This window comes from Diprion similis, chromosome 13 (assembly GCF_021155765.1).
Source record: "Diprion similis isolate iyDipSimi1 chromosome 13, iyDipSimi1.1, whole genome shotgun sequence".
Taxonomy (NCBI): domain Eukaryota; kingdom Metazoa; phylum Arthropoda; class Insecta; order Hymenoptera; family Diprionidae; genus Diprion; species Diprion similis.
Genome location: NC_060117.1, coordinates 2972890 through 2986431, shown reverse-complemented (window position 1 = coordinate 2986431; position 13542 = coordinate 2972890). Strand labels below are relative to the sequence as shown.

Below are 13542 nucleotides of genomic sequence, written 5' to 3'. Positions count from 1 at the left end.
CGGTGTAAAATCTAACTGGATGAAATTTGTTTTTTCCCCAAATTAATTTTATCAATTTTCACTCTCGCTATTATTTATAATCTCTTGTTTTTTCAGGCTCTGTTTCAAATTAAAACAAGCGTAAAAAACAAAACTAAGAAGCCAAAAGAAGAAAAAAAAAAAATGGATGGATTTCGCAGGGGAAAAGTGAAAATAAAAACCGATGAAGAAAAGAGAAAAAAAATTCAGAAACAACAATACTTTTGCAACATTTGAAAGACTCAAGGATTCATAAGGGAAGTCGAAAATATTCCATTCCTTTTCATTTTAAACTTCATTCTTATCCCTCCTCCTTAATTTTCAAGAAGTAAAATGAATGAAATTTAAAAACAAAAAAAAAAAAAACCTACGAAATGAGTGAGAGAGAGAGAGAGACAGAGAGAGGAACCGACTGACTCGAAACATAATTTTGTCGGTGTTGGGGAATCGGAGCGTGATTAATCGTCGTTTTTTTATGAGGTTAATTATCGGCCGTAAAAGTCCCCCCCCCCCCTCCCCTCACCGCCCACCCCTTCCTATCCACCCTCCATCGTCGGATTTAGGTAAAGAAAAATATTTGAACCAGGGTTTGGAAATTATTTTCAACGAAACGTTGTATCTCGTGGTTTTTCTCCTCATCCCAACGAGCAGAGACTTTTGAGACTGATACAGAAGCTTTGAGTTTATAAAAATTTATTTTCTAATTTCAATCGTTACACAGAGTTTATACAATTATTTTTAATATTCGTGTAATCGAACTAGAGTTGTTCCTTTTTTTTTCCTCATTGTTCTTATTTCATTTTATTCACTTTCTATCACTATTCATTTATTCATTAGAAAAATATTCACTCGTTAATTCAAGTTTCAAAATTATCGTAAATTATAATCTCAATTTTCACCGAGCGTATCAAATTTTGTACAAAATTTTTTTTTTGCCGAAGTAACAACAGTCATAAATCAATAAAATATAAGAGTTTGCTTTGTACCTAAAAAATTGACGAATCATAGATATTCATTTTACTGTCATTTTGTCCAATTAAAAAGTCTGAAATTTCCGATTATTTTATTATACACGATAAAGACTGTAACAGCCATAATATACAAACTCGAAAAGAAGAAAAAAAAACGAACATACTGATTACCGAATAAAAGTTGAAAAACATAATAATGTATAATTCATTGCACATTAAACGAGAGGGGCTGAAGAAAAAATCGTCAATATTCGCGATATAATGATAAAAATTTTTTCATAATCGTATAGAAGTTCGAGAGTGTAAAAATTTTTTTATACACATAATATATACATATTTATAAGTACCTACCCTTCATGCAATGGGGTTCATGGCAGAATCAAGCAGACAGTCGGAATAAAATTGGGTTACCTTATTACTCGTCTCCTGACTGCCACGTTGCAGTGTAACCACCACCCACCCCCACCCCTTTCACCCACGGACGTTTGCCGGAGTAGGAAGAAATTAAGGAATTAAACCCTTAACTTCGTTAGCGAATACGACGACGACGACGACGTGGAGGAGGAGAAGGACGAGGACGAGATGGCGAAGGGGTGAAACGAGCCAACGAGCTAGCGAGGGAAAAATTCTGATTAAAACTTAATCTAATACACGGTCGACGCGCGGCTTTGGTGGTTCAGAGTTTAACGCCCCAAGCTCTATAATAATATGTTTATATATAGATGTATAATGTTTTTTTTTTTTTTTTTTTTTTTTTTTTCTCGAAAATGGTCCTTATTTAGAGCTCAGATGAGATATCATTCACCCCCAAATTGCCTCCAAATAATTCAAAAACAGTTCCCTAATTTTTTCAAATTTTGATTTTGACTCTAAGAGTAAAAGGGTTATAATATATATTTTTTTTTTTTTCGAAAATGGTCCTTATTTAGAGCACAGATGATTTTCATATCATTCGCCCCCAAATTGCTTCCAAATAATTCAAAAACAGTTCCCTAATTTTTTTCAGATTTTGATTTTAACTCTAAGAGTAAAAGGGTTATAATATTTTTTTTCCTTCCAAAATGATCTTTATTTAGAGCTCAGATGAGTTTTGTATCATTCGCCCCCAAATTGCTTCCAAATAATTCAAAAACAGTTCCCTAATTTATTCAGATTTTGATTTTGACCCTAAGAGTAAGAGGGTTTTGAAAAATCGTAGAAAATTCGAACAGTGACGAAAAAATCTAAAAACAAAATAAATAAACATCTAGTGCATTTCAAAGTGAGAAGAATCGAATAAAAAATTGCGGTCTTAAAATTATTACTCTTGAAATAAGATATATACTAAGAATATTTAAATTGGGAAATCCACTCTCTTACAGGCGAGGGTTAGAGTTGATATGAAAATTTGAAAACATCAGACGATTGTTTTTGAATTATTGAGAAACGATTTGGGGCGCAAGAGATGAAAAATTCTTTCAAGCCCTGAATAAGGACCGCCGTAAATTCTCTACATATGAACACTTCGAGAATATAAAAATTCCTGCCAGATTTTGACAGAGAAAGATGAAAAACGAAAAAGGAAAATAAATCATTCCGCTAATTTTTTGGTCTGGGAACAAAAGTTCCTCGTAATTTTCAATCATATTTCAACCATAAAATAACACTAGAACAATCGTTATTACAAATTTCCAATTACATATAATTATTGATAAAATTATTTGGAAGATTTCAATCGAAAAATAATTTCGAAGGGATGAAAATAAAAAAATCACACGGATGAACACAAGAATTACGCCCCTATTTTATTGTACGATTTTTTTTTTTACTTTCCCTTACTTCGAAAGAGAATGAATATACAGGGCATTCCATGCCAAATCACCGAGCACACGACCCCGACCAAACCATATTTGTCAGATTTTTTTAATACGATTGACCTTCCTCCAAGAACCGTAAAATAAATTTTTAGAATAACTTTTTTAGAAATCTTGTTTTTTTTTATTCGTCGTTTAAGCTATCTGAAAACCGTATTTTCTCTCCAAAAAATTCACCGACATTCCTTGATTTTAAACGATGATTTTTAGCCCAGAACAGGAGGGTGATTTTGGTATTTTCTGTATTTTTTTTTTTTTTTTTCTAGTTTTCCAAGCGGACATAAAAATCAACAATTTTAAGGCGAGTTGTGACATTTTTTTTTTTTTGCTAGTTCCGTAGGTGCCTCTAGTTTTTCACCCTCTGATATTCTTTTACCTCCAGTTTCGTTTAATTCAATTTTTGTACCCGCACCGGCAAGAGGGTGGAAAATAAAAAAGGGTAAAACGAAAAAAAGGGGGTGAATCTTTTTGTCCGCAGAATTATACCGCGGAGAGTTTGGTTACAGCTTTCTATAAATATATCTATGTACAGGTAGAATATTGTATACAAAGTTTTTAATTATCGGAAATTCGAACTGCAGAGTGGGAACAATTCAATTACGCCACGCCGGCATCGATCCTCAGAAGCTTCGGTATCCTCGACGAATTGAAAGCTGGTTCTCCTCATCTTCCGATAAGATGCCCGCATGAATTCCGTCACTTTTTTAATCGAGTAGATTTTTCCCTTTTTTTCTTTTTTCCAATTTTTTTTTTTCCTCTCTCCACCCCGCAGAATCCAAAACGCGAGGCGTTTAATTTCTGGCGAAAAACTTCGAGCCCCGTCTGCCAAGGGCAAAAATTCGGTGACGAGAGGGGGTGGGGGTGGGGGGAGAAAAAATCCCAGGCCACGCGGCTCGAGTTAACAAGGCTTAAACAAGATTTAGCGGTAGACTTTTTTTTATCAAATAAATGTACATTTTTCCCACCAATCCTCAAGAGGAAAGAGGGGATGAAGGGTGAACAAAGAGCCTGGCTGGGACGGCACGCGGACTTGGCTAAGGGCTTAAAGGTTTTCGAGATTTAAAACTTGCCGCGATCTCGTCGACCTCGGGGTTCCTAAAAAGCTCGCATACTTGCCCGTCCGAGAAACACTCAACGCCACTTGATTTTCCTTTTATCTTTATTCTTTTTTTTTTTTATTTTTTGTTTCTGTTTTTTTTTTTTTGTTGAAAATAAAACTCGTGACTCGCCGATGTTTGTAGATAATTTATAGTAAGTATAAGAATTTCTCAAAAGAGGAAAGTAGGAAAAAAAAAAAACAAAAAAACAATTTCAAATTCTACACAAAGTTTTCACAAAAGTTCTGATAGCTATATGCAAGAATTACGAAATCGTGATTTTCTCTCAAACCAGAAGCTGAATTTCGATGAAATGTTTCGGCGAATGGATTCGCTTTTCACTTCCGAAATTTTTTTAAATAACTGTTCTAAGGAATGTATATTTCGTAAATTACGATGCTATAGAAAATTTTTGCTGAAATCAGTTGAAGCATTTCTAGAAGAAACGAGAACTTTAAAAATTCAAATTTTCTTGCGATAAATCACGATGTTGCATTGGATCACTTGCTGATTTAACACAATACTCAGGAGATTTATATATTCTTAAAAGCGACTGAATCGTTCGGAAACAAACGATCAAGAAATATTTTGCATTTAGATTGGTTTGAAAGAATTCCAATAATTACTGAAAACAAGATTCTGATCTTAATTCATAGTCTTAAAAAAATTTTACTGTTTGTTCTGAAATTCTTTGCAGAATTTTTATCCAAATTGATTCGACACGATTCTGGAAAAATTTTTAATTTATCATCGCTAGCAGGAAAAAATAAAATAAAACCAAGTATTTTCCATTTTGACTGTAAAAATCAAGTAGCAAAAATCATTTTATAACGAACAATTTAAGTCCGTGGTTTTAAGAAAATTCTTTTGTCTGTTCTAAAATTTCGTGCATAATTTTTACTCAAACAGATTAAATAATTCGAAAAAAATTTTTAATTCATCATTGTTAGGAGGAAAAAAAATAAAACCAAGTATTTTCGCTTTTTACTATAACAGTCAAGCAGAAAATTAATTTTATAACGAACAATCTAAGTTCGTAGTTTTAAGAAAATTCTTTAGGTTGTTCTAAAATTTTGTGCATAATTTTAATCTAAATCAATTGAATAATTCGAGAAAAATTTTAAATTCATCATTGCTAGGAGGAAAAAAAATAAAAGAAAATCAAGTATTTTCGTCTTTGCCTATAATAATCGAATAGCAAATTAATTTCATCTGGAATAATCGAGCTTTTTGAGATGCGGTGGCGGATTTCTTCGTGTATACAAATAAAACTAACTCGAGATACGCAGTAAGCTCGACTTTCCGTTGAGCAGGTACAGAAGCTCCGTTTTCCGCCCAGAGCGATTTACCCAGTTTAATACTTTAATACGAGAAAGTCAAATAGAAAATTGCAAACGGCTGTATATTCCGTACCGAGATCTCGAAATGCCTGAAAACAGTAAGAAACATTTTCCAAGTCGAGATTATCAAGAGCCGTTATTTATTTATAAATTTTCTCTTTTCGTCGAAGCAATTCTTTCGTCTGCAAAATTTCGATTCATCGATTCGATTAAAAAAATTCACGAATTCTTAAAGAATTTTCTTTTCTCTTTCTTAAGGTTTGTAAACGAATCCTGTTTTACGCGAAATCAATTTCTTCTAGCTTGCGAGCTTCTTTTTAAAAATTTCTAAAATCGTTTCATAAGCAGATCTTTAAAGGCTTTGCATGTGGCCAGTTCATTTCTCGTTTACGAATGCAAAGACCATATTCTGCCTTGGCTGAGTTCCTCGTGTTCAAGAATAAAATAAAATCGTCTCTTTGACAAGCTCGCATGGCAAACTTGCACCCTGTAACATTTAATACCCATAAACAACTCTCTATATGCGGCATGGAAAAGTTGAGGCTGCAGGCTTTATTGCAGTCAGATAGTGGCTAAAGCGAGCAGGCGAGGAGCATCAACTCAAAACGGGGATGAAACGGGGTTATAACCACTTTTAATAAAATCCCGTAGCTCTCCGAGCGGCTTCTCGCGACTCGGTTTTTATCCTGCAAACACGTCAAAAGCGGTCCGTGGGATATACACGGAAATCTAGTTATCCTCCGGGATCTAGGAGGGAGAGAAAAAACCTGATTCTCTCAATCCCTCCACGTCTCCCCCTCATTTCGCTAGACAGATTTAGAAATTTCGTATTTTCCTTCTATTTTTTATTCTCTTTCTCTAACGCTGTTGGATTTGTTAGACGGAAATTAACAAAGAATTAAAAAATAACGTCACGTGAAAATTATTTGGAAAATTTCAACGAGATTAAGAGAAGAAAAATATTTCGAATCTGCATATAAAAATTAAAAGTCTTATAATTCGACTAAATTTTATATGCATCGATAGTCATGAAACATATTGAATAATTATTTTTAGAATATTCGGTAAAGAACAAAGAAAAATGAGGAGGGGTGAGAAAAAAAATTAAGAAACTTGATGATAAATTATGTTTGTGTGAAAATTGATGTAATAAAAAAAATAAATAATTCACTTCTTTTAAGTATGATGTAAAAAAGTTAATTCTTATATTGATAAATGTTGATGACGTTATTTCAATGAGGAATGAAATGAATAATACACGATCAGATTGGGCCCTTGAAGTGATGTAAGGAAAAGCGGAGACAGCTATAGTGAAGAGCGAAAACAGCGAGATAAGAAAAAGAAGCATAAAGGAAGGAGAGATAATCCGGAGACAGTCGAGTCTGGTCGTCGTTTCCATGAGAAAACGCGATAATAGACACATTATACTTGCATGATGCTTCGAGAGGTCAGACGGGTGGGGAGTTGATGCCACGTACCGTTTTTGTAATTGCAAATGGATCCTGGAGCACCGATCCACGACAAAGAATCCCGATAGCCGCGCATTTTCTTTTCGTTTCGTTGTTTTAAGGATACATCTTGGGTACAGTCATCGTTAAGATACCTGAAATGAATGAAAAACCGTAAAAAAGAAGCTGGAAAAGTTTCCTTAGAAACTATTAGAAAATAAGTTTTTGAAAAATTGAAAGTAAGGAAAAGTTTCAAAAGTGAAGCTCAAAAGCTTTCCTTAGAATCTAGAAAGAAATTCTTGACGGTTAAGTAAAATTTTATACTGAAAAACGTAAATAGATTGTGTTCAGAAGTTTTTGAAAAATTGAAAGTAAGGAACAGATTTAAAAGTGAAGCTCAAAAGCTTTCATTGGAATTCAGAAATAAATTCTTAACAGTGAAGCAAAATTTTGAATCTTCAAACATGAACAGATTGTGATCATAAGTATTCAAAAAATCAATGCGATTTTTTTTCGCAAAATTTCAAAAGCCTCAAATATCTATACTTTAATTTTATCTTATCTTCTATTCAATATCAAGAAAGAAAAAAAGGTTAAACTCGATAACGTTCGCTTTCTCTATTTTAACATTCATTTCCTTGCTCGTTGTTTTAGTTTAAAGAATCTTTTGACTGGACTGTACAATTGATAGATCCTTAACGGTCACGTGACAGAGACGGCAAGTTTTATCTGATTACGAAGAAGCTTCGTGGCACGACTGTCACAAAGCCCACGTGTTTTTACAGCAGCTTTTTTCTTTTCTGCAACATTTTACCTCAACCTTCATCGTATTTTCCATTTGTCTCCATGTAGTAACTATTCGAAGATACATTAAGAAATTGAGATCAAAGATAATTCTAAGGATGTGAAATCAGCTTAGAATACACTGGAAGCTTAAAGAAGGAAACTAAAATTCGTTAAACCGTTTTCGGAGTCGGAAAAAAAAAATTTAGAAAAAGGATGAATTTTTGAAACCCTGATAATCCAGAAAAAAAAAAAATTGAAAAAAAAAACTATCTTTTCCGAAATACACTGAAAAGTTAACGAAAGAAACTAAATAAAATTCATTCAATCGTTTTCGGAGTCAGAAAAATAAAAAAAAATTTAGGAAAAGCATGAATTTTTAAAACCCTTGTACTAAATAATCCAGAAAAAAAATTTACATTACTTTTTCGTTTCTTCTCAATTTTTCTTTTCCTCCTTTTGCCAAAAATTCAAGGAAAGAAAGAAGACGATGTAAAAGATTCTCGATAAACAAATTGGTCTCTTATTATCATTTCCTCATCCTTCAAACTCGAGTAAATCTGTCCTGTAACAGGACTGAAAGCAGCAACAACGTCAACGTATACCAAGATTGATCGATCGTCTAAAAATCTGTAGACGTTGTCGTCGAGAAAATCTTCCTCCTCCGAGAGATTTTTCCCCGATCTTCTTATCCTCTTTCCATAATGCATCTACATTCCATGTTTATTCCTCCTTACTACCTACGCGAGGATTTCACCAAATCGATTCTGCGCAGCCTCGACTCGACTTTCCACAATTTGTAAAATTCAAGCACCGTAGTCGAGTGAGAATAATTCTCAACGAGAAAAAGAAACGACGAACATATATCGTATCTTTTTTTATTTCAACGATTTTCCTACAGTTTTCAAATACGAAACACGTCATTTCCGTTTGAATTTATTCATATTAAACATACGATTTTTATTATAATTTCGTTGTAAAATTTTACGACGATCCTTTTACCAAAAATGTGATCACGAAAATACTTTACATTTTTCTAACAAATTTGACTGATTTTTTGCTTGCATTTTTTTTTTTTTCTCCTACATTTTTTTATTCACTGATTATTTATACTGTTTAATTTTTTTTTTTTTCTCCTACTCATTAATCAACAATCTCAAATCAATCATAAATTTCGTTAAACATCTTCGATGCTGATTGTCAAAGATATTATTTTCTTCTGGCAAACAATCGAGATTTCATCATTTTCTAAACTCGTTTACCAACTTTCGAGGGTTAAAAAGATGCTAAAGACAAGTCAAACGTATCTTCTAACTTTACGTTTTTTTTTTTTTTTGTTTTTGTTTTTACATTTACGTTTATTTACTTCGTCTCTTTAACCCTTTGGGATTATTTTCACCCTCTCCTCATTTCCAGTTTTTTTTTTTAAATAATCGTTTATTTTCGCATGAATATTAAAATATTCATGATCTCTCTCTCTCTCTCTCTGTCTCTCTCTCTCTCTCTCTCTCTTTCTCTATATCAGTTTCTCTGACGTTGAACGGCTCAAAAAAGATTTAGAACAACATAAAAAAAAAAAAAAAAAACTAGAACAGAGTAAAGTAAAACGAAACAGACAAGGAGGTGGGGGGGGGGGGCGAAAGTCGGTTAACTTTTCGTCGCGTCGGCATTTTCCTGGTTTCTATAATTTCTCTTTGTCACGCGATCGGTATCCCATAATATCGTTCGCGGGAGGAAAAAAAAAAAGGTCAGCTGCTCTCTTATAAACAATAGCTGAATGGAAATTAATTCTGATAGCAGACTAACTGAATTTTTGTTTTTTTAATCTGCATCTCCGATTTTTCTGCTTATAAACGATACGAATTATAATATATATATGTATTATTAAATTATTATAAATATATTTTTCCATCATCTTTATTATTTTAAAATTCTTTCGCATCAACAGCAACATACGAAATTAATTCTTTACTCTCTGCCAATTTTCAACGTGTTCTATACAAGGTATATATATATATATATATATATATATATAGATATATATATATATATATATAGATATATATATATATATAGATAATTCTGTTTCTTCCACCTAATCAAAATAATAAACTTCTCGATCCTAAATTATATATATATATAACAATAAGATTGAAGAATTGATTACAATTTAGCTTGCCACGGGCACACAAGCCACACGTATTAGGCATAATATACTTTGTACACACACACACGCACATACGTAAAGCTAGGAACCCAACCATAATATAATAGGGGGATGAAAATCCACGCCTGCAGGAATATTCCTACTAATTCGCGTGCCTCGAACAATATAACGTGGTCTTCGCGTATACATACGTACATACATACATACATACATACATACATACACACAAGAGGAGGGGGAGGAGGAGGAGGAGGAGGAGGAGGTTGATTGAAGTTTCACAGTTGATTATTACAGCCCACCCCTTATGTATGCCGTTGTACCACATGATGCGTAGGGTAGGTAGGTAGGTAGGTAGGTAGATGGGTATATTAATTAACACCAAACGTCGGGAAGGTTTTGTTTGCGTAAATAGTTTTGTTCCGTTCTCTGTGTTGTTCTACGTTAATGTTTTGTTTGTTCCTGTTGCGCGTCTTTGCCAGCTTTCTCTCTCTCTCTCTCTCTCTGTAGGAGAATTTGTGGGCGTCCTTTTGTACGTGAATATATTTTATATATATATATATATATATATATATATATATATATATATATATATATATATATTTATATATACGTATATTGAGGTATGGCAATCTAATTACTACTCGATTACGTTCGGTATGTATAATTAATGTCTTGTATACGTACGTGTATTATACATATATATATATATATATATATATATATGTGTGTGTGTGTGTTTACAAAGAGCGGGTATTTTAACCGCCCCCCCCCCCCGCCGCAAGGTGTTTACTATCAATTTCAATGGGTAATATACCGTTATAATCATTCTACGTGGATGAATGAATTTTAACAAGTTAACTAAACAAAATTCTTAATACTAGCTAAATTAGTTTGAAACTTGTGTCTACGAAGAACGAGCGAACAACAAAAGAAGGTGAAAAAAAAAATATATATATATATATATATATATATATATTAATTACGAGAAGCCTTTTGCAAACAAATTTAAAACGGTTGCATATATATATATATATATATATATTTTCGAAATCGTCGATCGTCGACGTTTTGATCGGCATTTAAGGTATATAATAACGCTGAACTGAGATGTGTAGAATTTTATACAAGAAAGAAAAAAAAAGAAGAAAAAAAAAAAAAAAAAGAGCAAAAAAATCATTGTACAAATCAACTCGATAGGTAAGTAAGTAAAGGAATATATAATACTCGGTCGGTAAATATCGGCCGTAGGATTACCTTAAGAAGAGTCTAAGATAGCTTATAGGCAAGGCGAAGAAGAAGAAGGGACAGAGAGGATCGTGACTGGAAACTACCCCTTGACACGCGAGTAGAACCAAAACCGGGAATTACCGTTTCTGTGTGCCTTTATAGGGTCTGTTCTGGCGTCGTTCCTCATCCCCGAGGGGGCCGCACAGGGTGGATGCCTGCTTCTACTTGCCCCTATACCTACTACTCTCACAACACCGAAACAAACACATACACACACGCGTTCAGTATAAACTATGCAGACACGACGACGCGAAGACTTGAAGACTTGAAGACTTGAAGACTTGAAGACTTGACGGCGGCGCGGCAAACGCTGACAAAGAAAATAGTTAATTGTTTGTAATTAATATATTACATGCCGAGTGGTGTATAAGGTAGGTTGAAGAGGGGCGGAAAGAGGCTTGGGGGGGGGGGGGGGGGGGTGTAAGATTATGGTCATAACGCAACGGAAAGAAGAAGGTTATACAACCGGTCGACCGCCGCCGCCGTCGCACCGCCCACGAGACATTATACGATAATCATCTATTATTTACGACTTGTGTTAAGACATGCGGCTTTAATACCTAAGACTTCGCACAAACGAGATTTATTAACACCCGCTCATCCGACCTGCCGTTTCTTTCTTTTTTTTTTTTCTTTCTTTCAATAATTCGTTTACTTTTATAATAATTCGTTACACGGTGAAAATCGATCCCAATTTTCTCCATAATATTTTTCCTACGTCGGACGGTAATTTTTTGTTGAATTTGTTATTTTTTTTTTTTTTCTACGAAATAATGAAATTTAAAATTTATTACCTTACAAAAAAAAAATGTATGTGTATATATATATATATAAAGTTTGATGCTTTGTTGTTTTCTTTTGTTTTTTTTTTTTTGTCAGAAAAACATCGACATTGTTTGAAAAGAATCTTTCGGATCACCGTTAAATTTCATTTTCTCTTTTTCAAAAAACAGATTTTCTATCGAAATTATGCGTCTCCAACTCCTGCCGGCAACGTTATACGAGGGAACGGGAGCAAAAAGAGAAAACAAAAAAAAAAAAAACAAAAAAAAAAAAAAGAAGCAAACACACATACGAGGATAAAAGGAAATTTTTCACCCGTTTCAATTTTCTTCCAATATTTTTATTTCGCTGAAAATATTACGTAGCTATCGTACGTTAAACGTGTAGAAACAACAACAACAACCGTCAAAGCATTGAGTTCGTGCGCTAATTTATGCAAATCCCCGAAAAACTCGCCCCCCCCCCCTCCCCCCTCCACCGCTCCCCCGATATTCAATTTCCAAACATTTCTTCTCAACATTATGAATAATTTACATCCATTAGGTACCGTGAAAAGAATATCAGACGAAGGGACGACAAAGAAAAAGAGAAAAAAGAAAAGAAAAAAAAAAAAAACGCAATATAAAAAAAAAAAAAATAACAAAAAAAATAACCACCGCGAGTGCCTGTTTATAGGGCAGAATTTTAACGAGGACACTTTTCACCCGGTAGATACCCGCTGCAGCAACGAATCGAGCTTTGATCCCATGGTAGGCATACACGTAGATATAAACTTGGTAGCAAGGGAGCAGCCTACACTATAGATCATGATCGCGATCCCTAACTACCGGTTACTGGCCTGAAGCTAGTATTTACCGATGTTGGAATGACCGGATATTCGATGGTAAGGTTCTATTTGTCTAGGACTGCGTTTGCGAAACTATGCTGTATACTGTAGCTTCCGGACGCTGCGCTGGTCAGTCGGATTAGGATCGCAATTGGATGATAGATTTTTAGATACTCTGGTTATATACAATATCCACTAGGGTGGTCCTTAATATTGGTAAAAAGAATTTTTTTTTTTTCTCCTCTCACCCCTTGAATTGACTCGAAATACTGAGAAATAATTTTAAAACGTAAAATCTGCTCGTAATTTCAATATCAATCCGTGTCACAAAGACTCTTTCAAGGAGTCTTAAAAATAAGAGCGGATTTCACGTTTGAGAATCATTTTTTAGTATTTCGAGTCTATTTTATTTTATTTTTTTTTTGTATTTCCTTTACTTTAGTTTTATGTCTGCATGTGTTTTCGTATACATATATCTAGATAAGCATCTATAGATAATATGGGTCTTAGGGTGGCTCTTAATATTGGTGAAAAGAGAAAAAAAAAAAACATTTTCGAATCAATTTTTTCCACGTTTTTCACTACCGAGAAAATCTAGAGGGAATCGATAAATTTTTAACAAAATCAAAAAAGGATACCGAAGGAGCCTCTTTGTACCTGAATGAAAATGGGAGAAGGAAGAAAAGGATGATAGGGGTGAGGGGTGGGTGGATGGCCTTTGATCAAGTTTTACTCGTCCTCGAAAAGATCGTGCCGAGTTAAAAGGAGGAGAACGACACCCCCAAACGGTGTGCTGCGAATATTCTGCAACGTCCCTCGCAATTATTGTCTTTGCACGCGAGGCGACTCGACGCACAGAGAGAATCCTTGAGCAAGATTTCATCCCGCCCCTTTCATTCCCTTTTTTTCCAACTCTCACTCTTCTCCTCTCGCCTCATCTCGAGGGTGAACAAAAAAGTACGAAGGGCG

At 34.0% G+C, this 13542-nt stretch overlaps 1 long non-coding RNA gene across 1 annotated transcript in view; it reads right to left on the bottom strand.

The window, feature by feature from the left end:
* Positions 1–6717: 6717 nt before the first annotated feature.
* LOC124414115 overlaps positions 6718–13542 on the bottom strand; it is a 61524-nt gene continuing 54699 nt past the window's right edge. The window contains exon 3 of the long non-coding RNA XR_006929923.1: positions 6718–6882. This is a non-coding gene — a long non-coding RNA (uncharacterized LOC124414115). The remainder of the gene's footprint in view (positions 6883–13542) is intronic.